Source organism: Antechinus flavipes, chromosome 3, assembly GCF_016432865.1.
Source record: "Antechinus flavipes isolate AdamAnt ecotype Samford, QLD, Australia chromosome 3, AdamAnt_v2, whole genome shotgun sequence".
In the NCBI taxonomy this organism is placed as follows: domain Eukaryota; kingdom Metazoa; phylum Chordata; class Mammalia; order Dasyuromorphia; family Dasyuridae; genus Antechinus; species Antechinus flavipes.
In genome coordinates this window covers 385,304,918-385,318,235 of record NC_067400.1, presented here as the reverse complement: position 1 = coordinate 385,318,235, position 13,318 = coordinate 385,304,918, and positions in this window count along the sequence as shown.

Here is a 13,318-nt window from a genome sequence, read left to right as displayed (position 1 = left end):
TCTATCAAGTATGCAAATAACATGCAACCTCTATGTTTCATAAGTATTTCAAAAACAATAGTTGATAGATAGAATAGATTAAATAAACAAGAATTAGAAGGAAATACATGTAGTAATCTGGTCTAATCTTGAGGAATGGTTGAATAAATTGTGATCTTTGAATTCATTGGAATATTATACTCTATAGAAGGACACATAATGGAAATATTGAGAGACTTGCATGAAGAGACACAAAGTGAACAAAGCAGAAAACAAAACACCCAATATCCCCACTTGTAACTTTGTAAATTAAGAAATTGAAAACTGTCAAAGTATAATGTTGTAGGTAAGTCATTCTTTAATGTTATTTTACTTAATTATATCAAAAAATTATATATTTTCAGGTATCATTTGGGAGTATAATGAGGATATAATATACTGAAAGTATATTAATTAGCAGTTTTTTTTTTTTTCCTAAGACAGTGAGTAAGGCTGTATAGTGAGAAGGAAATAATTTATGGTAAAATGTGGAGAATTCTGTTATTTGTATGTAAAACTTGAAAATCCATACTTTTTGTTTTTTTTTAAATAATTTTTACTTTTAATAATTAATTTTTTAATTATTTTACTTTAATAATTTACTTTATTTTAATAATTACTTTATATTGACAGAATCCATGCCAGGGTAATTTTTTTTTTTACAACATTATCCTTTGCACTTGTTTCTGTTCCAATTTTTTTCCCCCTCCCTCCCTCCACCCCCTCCCCTAGATGGCAAGCAGTCCTTTATATGTTGGATATGTTGCAGTATATCCTAGATACAATATATGTTTGCAGAACCGAACAGTTCTCTTGTTGCATAGGAGAATTGGATTCAGAAGGTATAAATAACCCGGAAGAAAAACTAAAATGCAGATAGTTCACATTCGTTTCCCAGTGTTCTTTCTTTGGGTGTAGCTGCTTTTGTCCGTCATTTATCAATTGAAACTCAGGTCTCTTTGTCAAAGAAATCCACTTCCATCAAAATATGTCCTCATACAATATCGTTGTTGAAGTGTATAATGATCTCCTGGTTCTGCTCATTTCACTTAGCATCAGTTCATGTAAGTCTCGCCATCCTCTCTGTATTCATCCTGCTGGTCATTTCTTACAGAACAATAATATTCCATAACATTCATATACCACAATTTACCCAGCCATTCTCCAATTGATGGGCATCCATTCATTTTCCAGTTTCTAGCCACTACAAACAGGGCTGCTACAAACATTTTGGCACATACAGGTCTCTTTCCCTTCTTTAGTATTTCTTTGGGATATAAGCCCAATAGAAACACTGCTGGATCAAAGGGTATGCACAATTTGATAATTTTTTGGGCATAATTCCAGATTGCTCTCCAGAATGGTTGGATTCGTTCACAACTCCACCAACAATGCATCAGTGTCCCAGTTTTCCCGCATCCCCTCCAACATTCATCATTATTTTTTCCTGTCATCTTAGCCAATCTGACAGGTGTGTAGTGGTATCTCAGAGTTGTCTTAATTTGCATTTCTCTGATCAATAATGGTTTGGAACACTCTTTCATGAGTGGTAATAGTTTCAATTTCATCCTCTGAAAATTGTCTGTTCATATCCTTTGACCATTTATCAATTGGAGAATGGCTTGATTTCTTATAAATTTGAGTCAGTTCTCTATATATTTTGGAAATGAGGCCTTTATCAGAACCTTTAACTGTGAAGATGTTTTCCCAGTTTGTTGCTTCCCTTCTAATTTTAATTTGCATTAGTTTTGTTTGTACAAAGGCTTTTTAATTTGATGTAATCAGAATTTTCTATTTTGTGATCAGTAATGGTCTCTAGTTCATCTTTGGTCACAAATTTCTTTCTCCTCCACAAGTATGAGAGATAAACTATTCTATGTTCCTCTAATTTATTTATAATCTCGTTCTTTATGCCTAGGTCATGGACCCATTTTGATCTTATCTTGGTATATGGTGTTAAGTGTGGGTCCATGCCTAATTTTTGCCATACTAATTTCCAATTATCCCAGCAGTTTTTATCAAATAATGAATTCTTTTCCCAGAAGTTAGGGGCTTTGGTTTGTCAAACACTAGATTGCTATAGTTGACTATTCTGTCTTGTGAACCTAACCTTTTCCACTGATCCACTAATCTATTTCTTAGCCAATACCAAATGGTTTTGGTGACTGCTGCTTTATAATATAATTTTAGATCAGGTACAGCTAGGCCACCTTCATTTGATTTTTTTTTTTTTCATTAATTCCCTTGAGATTCTCGACTTTTTATTGTTCCATATGAATTTTGTTGTTATTTTTTGAAAATCCATCCTTGTAGGAATCAAGTTCTAGTTTTATTTGAATATAAAGACTGTTCAAATTTTTTGCAAGGCTATTATTTGGAAACTTTTTTCAACTTTTATCCTTTGGACATAGAGCACATAGAAAGAAGAAAGATTTGGAAGGAAGAATAATCATTGAAGACTAAAGCTCCTTTTATTATTGATGGTATAGATTTTAGTGAATCTAAAACTCATAGTTCCTAGAAATTCATATCTAATATTTATAGATAACCAAAGTTACAATATTGTATTAATACATAATAATATTGTGGGAACAAATTTGTTATTTCAGAGGACAACTAAATAGCTAAAGTCTACACAGTTTTAGATTAGGAAGGAACTTCGGAGAATTTTTAAAACAATAGCTAGTCTTTTTCTCCTCTAAATTATCTTATAAACTACGACCAGATTAATTTTTCTAATTCTTTTGTCAGCCATTTTTTGCTGGGTTTATTTCACCATTCCCTTTTATGTATTTCAGGCAAATTTGACTACACATAGGATCATCAGATTTAAAACTGGAAGGCTCCTTAGAGATACTGTAGTCCACCTTCTACTCCCCCAACTCCATTGAATCAATAATAAAAGGCAAAGAACCAGAATATATACTATTGAAATTGTATTGAGATTCCCTATCTATATCATTCCATATGCCTAGGATGATCTTGCAATCCACTTCTACCTATTGCTCTTTCACAGCAAAGCCTTGTGCTAGCATTAGGTCCATGAAGTATTCTGTGATTAACTCAGGACTGTGGCTATAATTAAGTAAGGCAGGGTGATCATTGCTTAAATCCAGGTGGCCAAAATTTAGGGAGCACTGATAACACTTATATTCCTCTAGCTATACACTAATAATAGAGTATAGAATCAGGTTATTAAGAAAAATTAACTAAAATTGGAAACTATCAGATGGCATTATAGCTAATCTCTCCCCCATGGATGTTTGTAACTCAGAAAAACTCTAAACTTTCCCCCTACAACCCTAAATGGCATTACATTTTTCCTGTATCTTTTGAGGTGGTGGAAGAGTCTTTTTCTCTCCGTCCTGATTAAATTTGTCTTGTTTGTGTTTTGTGAACTTTATCCTGGATGGAGGGAAAAAAACTGGATCAAATTCAACCAGAAATGATCTTTTCCTTTGTGTGCTTTCACTTTGTTTAGACTTCACGTATCCTTTTATTATAGTCAAATTTGAATAGTAGCTATTTACATATTCATCCTAGCTATTCTGGCAGATTGTAAAGTTGATGAAAGAGGTCATGTTTTAAATATATTTGTGTCTTTTTCAGTTCTTAGCAGAGTGCCTTGCACATACCTGACTTTCAATAAATATTTGTTAGATGCTAGTTGAACCAAGGAAGGCACAAAATCCTAATGTTTTTAGAAAGCTCTCGTCTGACACTGCATGGTTTATTTGTTGAAGCAATTCAAATCTGTGGATAGCAAAAATGTATTTTTCTTAAACACCACTCCCTGCTAGATAAATCTCTATGCATGAAGTCATTCAGTTGCCTTTTTTTTTTTTTTTTCAGTTTGGCTTAAAGACAGCCAACTTTACATTCTGACTCCTCATAATATCTATTTCGTGGAGAGTAAGGGAATTTTGACTTGGGCTGTTTTTTTTTTTTTTTTTAATTAAGATGCCTTGGCATTTGGTAAATGGCGTTGACTCTTTTAGTGAGATTCTGGTATAATTCCAACCCTGGAAGAGACTAAAATTTATATCAGTGAGTTGTGTTTACATTTCTTTCAAATAAATGAAACAATGTAAAATAATTATTTGGATTGAAAGTACCTACAACCATACACTTTACAACTTCCAGAACAAGAGATAATACTCATACAACAGTCATTTTTAATAACTTTGTATCAGATAAATTGGGTCTTCCCCAATTTTTTTCATGTATAATACTAATACATTTTTTGCTTATTACCTTAAGGTTTACAAGTGCTTCTCATTGCCAACAACAACAACCATATAAATTAGATACTATTGGTATTCTTCTTTTACAAATAGGGCAATTGAAGCTCAGAAAGTTTATGGAATTACAAATTTTCACTGTTGGAAGAAACCTCATAGACCAACTAATCCAATTGTCTCTTTCTACAGATAAAGAAACTGAAGCCATGGAGATTGATGTGATTTGTCCAAAATCATATGGGTTGTAAGTATCAAAGGCAATATTTGTTCTCAGGTCCTTCAATTATAGAGTGCTCTTTCCACTGTATTATGCTGTTCTGTGATTCTGTAAGTACCTCAATAGATCTTCTGATGATTCCCTAATCTCCCGTATAAGTCCTGAATTTTTGCTCATATCATTCTCTTTGTCCATCATGGTCTCCTCTCTGCAGCTAATTTTTTTTTTTTTTTGCAGCTATTTTTTATTAAAGATTTTTATTTTCAAAATATATGCATGGATAATTTTCAACATTCACCTTTGCAAAACCTTGTGTTCCAATTTTTTCCCCTTCTTTCCCCAAACCCTTTCCTCTAGATGGCAAGTAATCCAATATGTGTTCAACATGTATAATTCTTCTATACATATTTCTACAGTTCTCATGCTGTACAAGAAAAGTCAGATCAAAAAAGAAAAAAAAATGAGAAAGAAAATGAAATGCAAGTAAACAACAACAAAAAGAGTGAAAATGCTATGTTGTGATTCCCACAGTTCTTTCTCTGGATGTACACGGCTCTCTTCATCATAAGATCACTGGAACTGGTCTGAATCATCTCATTTTTGAAGAGAGCTACATTCTTCAGAATTGATCATTGTATAATCTTGCTATTGCTGTATACAATGATCTCCTGGTTCTGCTTGCTTCACTTAGCATCAGTTCACGTAAGTCTTTCCATGTTTCTCCGAAGTCATTTGCTGATCATTTCTTATGGAACAAGAATATTCCATAATATTCACATACTATAACTTATTCAGCCATTCTCCAAATTATGGGCATCTACTCCAATTCCAATTTCACTACAAAAAGGGCTGCCGCAAACATTTTTGCACATGTGGATTCCTTTCCCTTCTTTAAGGGATATCTTTGGGATACAAGCCCAGTAAAAACACTGCTGGATCAAAGGATATACACAGTTTGATAGCCCTTTGGACATAGTTCCAAATTGCTCTCCAGAGTGGTTGGATCACTTCACAATTCCATCAACAATGTATCAGTGTCCTAGTTATCCCATACCCCTCCAACATTTGTCATTATTTTTTCCCGTCATCTTAGACAATCTGAGAGATGTGTAATGGTACCTCAGAGTTCTCTTAATTTGCATTTCTCTGATCAATAGTGATTTAGAGCACCTTTTCATATGATTAGAAATGGTTTCATTGTCTTCATCTGAAAATTGTGTGTTCATATTTTGATCATTTATCAATTGGAGAATGGCTTGAATTCTTTTAAATCTGAGTCAATTCTCTATATATTTTAGAAATGAGGGCTTTATCAGAACTGTTGAATGTAAATTCTCCCCCCAGGCCCCCCCCCCCCCAGTTTATTATTTCTCTTTTAATCTTGTTTGCACTGGTTTTGTTTGTACAAAACCTTTTTAACTTAATATAATAAAAATTCTCTCTCTCCAGCTATTAAAAACCTATTTACCTTCATAGCCACGAAGCTTTCTTTGATTATTCCAGACAATTATGATTCTCCCTCATTCATCAAGTTTTGCTTCCCATTTGTTTGTGCCATTCTTATGAATGTATCATTATACATATTGTATTTTGAAAGGTAATTCAATTAAAAAATATAAATTCAATGTCCACTCTGGATAATGGGCTGAAGACTGTTGCTCTAATTATTATTCAAAGGAAGATGTTGCTGAATCAGCAAAACAGTGAGAACTAATATGGCTCTGGATATGACAGAATTTAGGGTACCTTAGTAGTGTGAGAGTTTTTAGGTCTGGTCTCTTTAAGTGTTTTTTTTTTTTTTTGATTATTATTATTATTTTTTTTATTGCAAATGAAGTCTTATTTCCTGACTCTCTGGCATGTGCTCAAGATAAACTGGCAGGATAATTTAACAGTGTGGCAAGTCAAGACAGGCCAAAAATAATATCCTTCCAACTATCAGTCAGGACAACAAAGAAACTGTCTTTATAATACTATTCTAGCAGCAACATGCTTTTTCTTTACTTTCTTATAATACTTCACTTTTTAAGTAGACAAAATGGGTCAGTTCTTAATTGCAAATACTCAAATTAACTTCAATGACTTCTGCAGACTCAATGAATAAATGCATCTTGGTTTTCCTGATTTCTGGCATACCCACAATTATTCTTCAATTGGTCAGTTTACCAGCCCTTATCATTCAAAGAAAATACTCACTCTGAATTTCTGTCCCATTTTCTAAAGCTACTAGAATTTGAATTATAATTGATTTGCAGAAATTTAGAGTTGGGTAGAATCTTAGATATTATCTAGTCCAAATATCAAAACAAAGTTTTAGAGTTGGAACCTCAAAGGTTAATTACTTGAACCTTTCTTTGCATTATACAGATGGGGCAACTGAGGTTTAAAAAGACAAATAAGTTCCTTGTCCAAGGTCAGACACATAGTAAATGTCAGAGGTGTGACCTAAACCTGTGTTCTCTGATTTGAAAGTTAATGTTCTTTAGTTTGCAGTATCCTGTCTTTATTCTTATTTTAATTTTTGGCTGTTTATAAAAATACAATTTCTGAATAGATCTTCTTTATAATCAAGGTAAAACAGCTAAGAAATATAAACACAGTGATTCAATGGGCATTGGGTGTTGATTGCCTCTCTACTAAATGGAGGGAGATGTATTTTAAACAATAAATCAACAAGAATTTATTAAGTATTATTATTCATATAATAAGGCCATAATACTAGGCCTTAGGAATATAATTTCAAAATTGAGACTATCTCTGATTAATGAGTTTAGATCTTAGAATCAAAATTAAGTCTGGTATGTGATCTGAATTCTAATATCTTATAATATGTTTTTCATTTGCACTACTGTTGTCACTGGGTATGTTGATTTACCCATTCTACTTTCTTCAATCTGCCTCAGTTTATGTGTATTTCCATTTTTGACTGATAGTTAAAGGTGTCTCTTTTTTCTCTCTCTCTTTTTTTTTTCCTGAGGCAATTGAGGTTATGTGACTTGCCCAGGGTCACACAGCTAGGAAGTGTTAAGTCCTATTTGAATTCAGGTCCTCCTGACTTCAGGGCTGGTACTCTATACACTGCACGACCTAGCCATCCCTAAGGTGTCTCTTTTCATTTATAGGGGTTGGTAAATTGAATAATTAACTGAAGAGCAATTGTGGATATGATAGAAGCCAGAGGATATTAAAAGTGAAAATTGGCACAGTTCAGTATTTCCCTCCAGTGGCTCCCTTTTACCTCCAGGATCAAAAATAAAATGTGACTTTTGGATTTTAAGGCTCTTTAAAACCTGGCTCCTTCCTATCATTATAGTTTTCTTATACTTTACTCTCTGTATGTATTCAGTGACTTTGGTCTTTTTGCCATTCCTCTCACAGGATACTCCATCTATTAACTTGGTGACTTTAAACTTTTTACAGAAGGTTTTTCCTGATCTTTTTTCCTTGCCCAATGGCTAGATAGTTTCTTCTCTTTGAGATTATTTTCCTTTTGTACATTTATATTACACACACATTCCAAATGTCTTCTTGTTTGTCATTTTGAAGAGGCCCAATGACTTCACGGGGTGATATCTTGCAAGACTTGCACATGGATTAGATTTAAGTAAGGCAGACTTATACAAAGTTGTCAGCATCTTTTTTTCTTCCAGAATTATCGAAATCCAATGGCAAGACAGAAGTCAAGACAACTGGTGGTGTCTCAGGATACAACAGCTGACCTTGGCATCTTTGGTGTCAGATGAAGCTCTAAGTGCTCTACAGCACCTATTTTAGTTATTTTCATGGATCGAACAATTAACTGGAACAAATTGTTCTTATCTTCCCATTCCACTAGGGGAAGATTTTATATGCTTGGGGCTGAAATCTTCCAATTCATTGACAGGTGTGAGGCCTGTTGGTTATTCTCAACCTGGTTTAATCTGTCTGCCATGATTACTAGGATTTGGCTACTGTACATTTTTGAAGCTACAAATGAGAGTTAGAAGAAGGTGGACACCAAAGGTAGATGAGCAGTCCTAAAAAGACTTGGCAAACCCTCATGAGCGGTGCTGATCTTCCCTGAACACTCCCTTCCCATACCCTCTCAAGTGGCTTCTGCAATTTTAAATTATTAAAGTTTATGTATAAGATATATATGCATATGAATATAAAGGTATGTTGTATATCATCTGTGTAATTTTTTACATGTTTTTCCCATTATAATGTGAACTTTTAAGGGAAAAAATCCATTTTTTGGCCTTTATTTATATATCCAATGCTTCTCACAATGCTTGGTACATATTAAGGACTTAATAAAAACTTCTTGACTGACTCGACATTTCCTTCATTTTTTAGGTCATGTATTCAATGACTACTGCAAGGTAGTTCAGAGAATTGAAGCAATTTAATCAAGGTCACAAGGCAAGAGAGTTTCCCGAATTCCAAAAATGGGTTTCTTGATTCCCAGACCAATGGTCTTTTTTTAAAGTTACTCTGGCTTTATACAATGCTTTTCAGAAATGGAAAAGATGCAAATGATGAGAGTAAAACTCTGCTTGATCTGAATCAGCCCTGTAAAATTATGCAAAATCACCAACAAAAATGTCTCTTTGATCTATAAACCCAAATGGTCTTGCATCCTCTTGGAGCAAGATAAGCTTTCTTGGAGGAAGCCATGACTCCCTGGAAAGATTTCACATCCACTTGAGATTTCCCTGAAATTCATGCATAAAATGGGTTTTCAGAAAATGACTGTTTGCAGATCACTTCTCTCTTGAGAATGATATGCCCGCCAAGTGAATCCCTCTTGATATTTCTTTAACAATAAAGCTTTTTCTTTTTTTCCATAGCCTTTGGATTTAGCAAAATTGCTTCGCCAGAACTCACACCTTGGACAGCTGAACCTCACCCATTCCTGCCTAACCTCTTCTTTGGTACCCTCAGCCCTCATCACTGAAACAAGTTTTTTCATGGCTTAGCCCATATCAAAGATTGGCATTAAGATATCATCATCATTCATTCATTTAGCAAACTCACATTCAGGACAGCCATAAATTCTATGGTGAGAAGGAAACAGTGTCTTTAAATTTATTCCCTGCATATAAACACACATTATATATGCATATATAAATGTATATATGTGTATCCCAGAATTCTTTCTTTCCAGGCTACTTCCTTCAAATTCTACCTCCTTCAAAAGGCCTTTCTGATTCCCCAGTTCTTACTGCTCTACATTCTGCCTAAATTACTCATATATATTGGAAAATCTTACATTTACTCACCTGTGTACCTGCCATTTCTTCGTTTTAGAGGTCATAACAGAAGCAATATCACGTTGTTGTTCAGTCATTCTAATGTAAGAGTCATTAAACTCTTAAAGTTTAAGAAGCACATTAACAAACTAGAGAGATTACAGAAGAGAATTACTAGACTAGTGAAGACCCTTGAATTCATTTCATAGAAAAATCAGTTGAAAGTTTCTAACTCTTTGTGACCCCATTTTGTGGTTTTCTTGGCAAAGATCCTGAAATGCTTTCTCTGTTTTCTCCAGGTAATTTTATAGATGAGAAAAGTGGGGCAAATAGAATCAAGTGATTTGCTCAGATTTACATAACTGATAAGTGTCCAAGGCTGGATTTCAAACCTTGATTCCAAGCCCAAGCTCTATCTACTGTACCACCTACATGTCTTAACTGTATAATAACTTGTATTACTCTCTAAAGTTGGCTGAGTGTAGGCCCTGTTTTGTTTCTGTTCTTGTAGAACCTAAAACTTTTATTTCCAGGTCAGTGATTTCATCAGTAAGGACAACTTCCAGTGAGGAGTTACCCCCCTCTAATTCAGACCTGGAGTTGTCGGGCAATTCTTAAAGAGCTTCTTTAGGACACTGAGAGTTTAAATGACTTTCCTAAAATAACAGCTAGAATGTGTCAGAGGCCAGGTGTAAAAGCAGAATTTCCTAATGTGGCAGTCAGCTCTCAATCCTCTATGTATTTTCAGGACTATGTATTCTATGGAGGGACGCAATTTGGATTGAGTTATGTTTTGGCAGGCAAGATCACTGCAATCTCTAAACTTTAGAAATTGTAATCTCAGGTCTCTTAAAGTTTAAGAAGCACATTAACAAACTAGAGAGATTACAGAAGAGAGTTACTAGAATAATGAAGACCCTTGAATCCATTTCATAGAAAAATCAGTTGAAAGAACTGGGGAGGTTTAATTTGTAGAAAAGAAAGGATAAAAGGGCTATATTGAAGTAGGATTATGTTGAAAATAAATTAGATTTTGTTCTGTTTGGTCCTAAAGAGCACAACCAGGAACAATGGGTAGAAGTTGTAGAGCCCAGATGACTCTTGGTCAAATATATTGTGGATGGGATTTTCTTCAGATATTGTTATGCCACAGTTCTCTTTTATTGTCCTGACTCAGTTTCCCTAGTTATCTTGACCCAGTCCTGACACAGTTTCTCTGTTTCTCTAATTGTTCTGCTTCAGTTTATAATTATCAGCTCAAAGCTCAGTCCTGCAAACTCCCCCCGTCCTTTATGAGAATATTTGATAAGGATAAAAGATCTTGTTTTAGAATATCAGAATGCCTCTCCCCATCCCAAGCCATTGGAATGTCAGATACTGTTTTATCAAGATGCCTCTCCCCATGTCCGGGATACCTCCCCTCTATTATGTCATCCCTGTCTGGAGGTTAACCCCACTCTGTCAGAGTCCCGTTCCTGCTCTCAGTACCCTGACTCCACCCCTGCCTCAGTGTACCCCCTGAGTCTGAGCCATGTGTATATAGGTCATTGAGAACTCACATTGTTGGCTGGATTCTTGGAGATGATAGTCTCATTCAGCCCTGGGAGCAAACCATGGGTGCATTTGGCCCAGTAAATCTCTCCCTTTAAATAAATTATTAAATACTCTCTAATCTCTATCTAACCTCAGTTTCTCTGGCATTACAATATAGATGGTTACTGAGATCTCTTCCAACTTTAAAATTCTGTGATTTTGTGAATTGAATTCGATGCAATTATACAGATCTCCACAAAGCTCTATCTATGGTATGCCTACAATACAAAATGCTTGTGTGACATAAGAGAATGAAAATACATCCCAAGTATTGTTAGAATATCCTTTGGAAAGAGATGACATACTGAAAAACACGTCATCCATCTTGCAAATTTCTGGCAGTCTAAGAGTCAGCACAACTATTATTAGCTTTAATTAAACTAATGGCAGTGTATAGTTTTTAGAAAAACTCTTCCCAGGAGAACAGAAAACTAATCTTCAAATCTAGCCAGTATTACTGGGAAACACTTGGCATCTAAGATTTGAAGGTTAAATTAGAAATGATTTGGATAATAGTCAAGGCTACCTTGAAATGAAACATTTACAGAATCAAAGGAGTGAAAGCAGCCTATAGTTTTCTTCCTTCACTTTTCACCAGCCAGCACTGAATTAATAATCCAAGATACTTAAATATCTTTAGGGATGACAGTTTCCAAACTTCTATTATTGATGTATTTAGCCTTAAATTGTAGAGGGCTGAAACTGTGAAAAAGATGTGCTGGAATCAGACAATGGAGCACTTAAGGCTAATTACCTATTGGATGTGAGACAATGACTCACATATTTTTTGGATAAATGGCTCTTCTCATTGTTGGTGCTTACTGAATGTTTAGTGTTAAGATAATGGTAGACATGGATTTGAGCAGGCGAGAAAGGGGTGAGATAGTCACTTTGCAGCAGGATGAGAAGGAAAGAAGTTGGTGACTTTGAACTCGAGAATCCAGGATACATCTTTGGCAAGCTTCTTGGCAGTTTGCCTGCTTCTTTCACTTCTTCCCCAAAAGACCAAGGACTTTTACTTATCCTGACCCTGGCTGACTTCGAAGCCTCCCAGGGAGCTAGCCTATACTTCACATTAAACTATCAGTAAGTTCTTTATAATACCTAGCAGAATTACTTACAGCTAAAGTTCAAATTCACATCCTGTTTCTGTTGTCAGGTACTTTCCCACAGATGCCACCAGTCCTGTAATGCAGATTTGGTATGTTAATTCAATGCTTGGCCTTTTAATTTCCTGCAGTAGATAATTTTTCCTGTGTAAATAATTCACTTCCATTAATTTTTCTTATTTGCCCAATTTCAACAATTCTCTTTTTAATATTCCCCTATTTTCTCTGTCATTTTTTTTTTTTTTTAGAAAATTCAAAGATACAAGCATTTATTAAGTGCATTATATGATGTGCTAAGCATCAGGGTAAGGTATCAATGAAGAAAAAAGGCACTTTAGGCATGAGAGACAATGTATGCAAAGGCATAGAAATTGAAAATATACTGGTGAGTTCTGAGAACAATTGATCAGGCATTTGGGCTGCAACAGAGAGTTTATAAATTGGAATAATCTGAAACAAGTCTCAAAAGGAAGGTTGGAGCCAGCTCAAAATATTAGGCTGATGTGTTTGCATTCCATCTTTCTTAAGGATACAGATATTCACTGAAAATTTTTGACCAGGAAAGTGACATAGACAGATAACTTAGGAAGATTGTTGCTGGCAGTTCTGTGAAGGATAGATTGGAGATGGAAGAGGCTGAATGCAAGGAGACCATTTAGAAGGCTATTACAGTAATCTAGGTGAGAGATGATGAGTACCAGAAATTGAATAAGTGTAGAAAAAATAATGGATGTGAGAGCTATGGAAGTAGACTAGATAAGACTTGGAAACATGATTAGCTAAAGGGTGGTGGTTAGGAAGAAGGAAGGAATCAAGAATGATTTATTATATGTCTACTATTTCCCCAGTATACTGTTAGCTCCTTAGGACAGAGACTACATATGTCTTTGTATCTCTGGTAGTACTGTA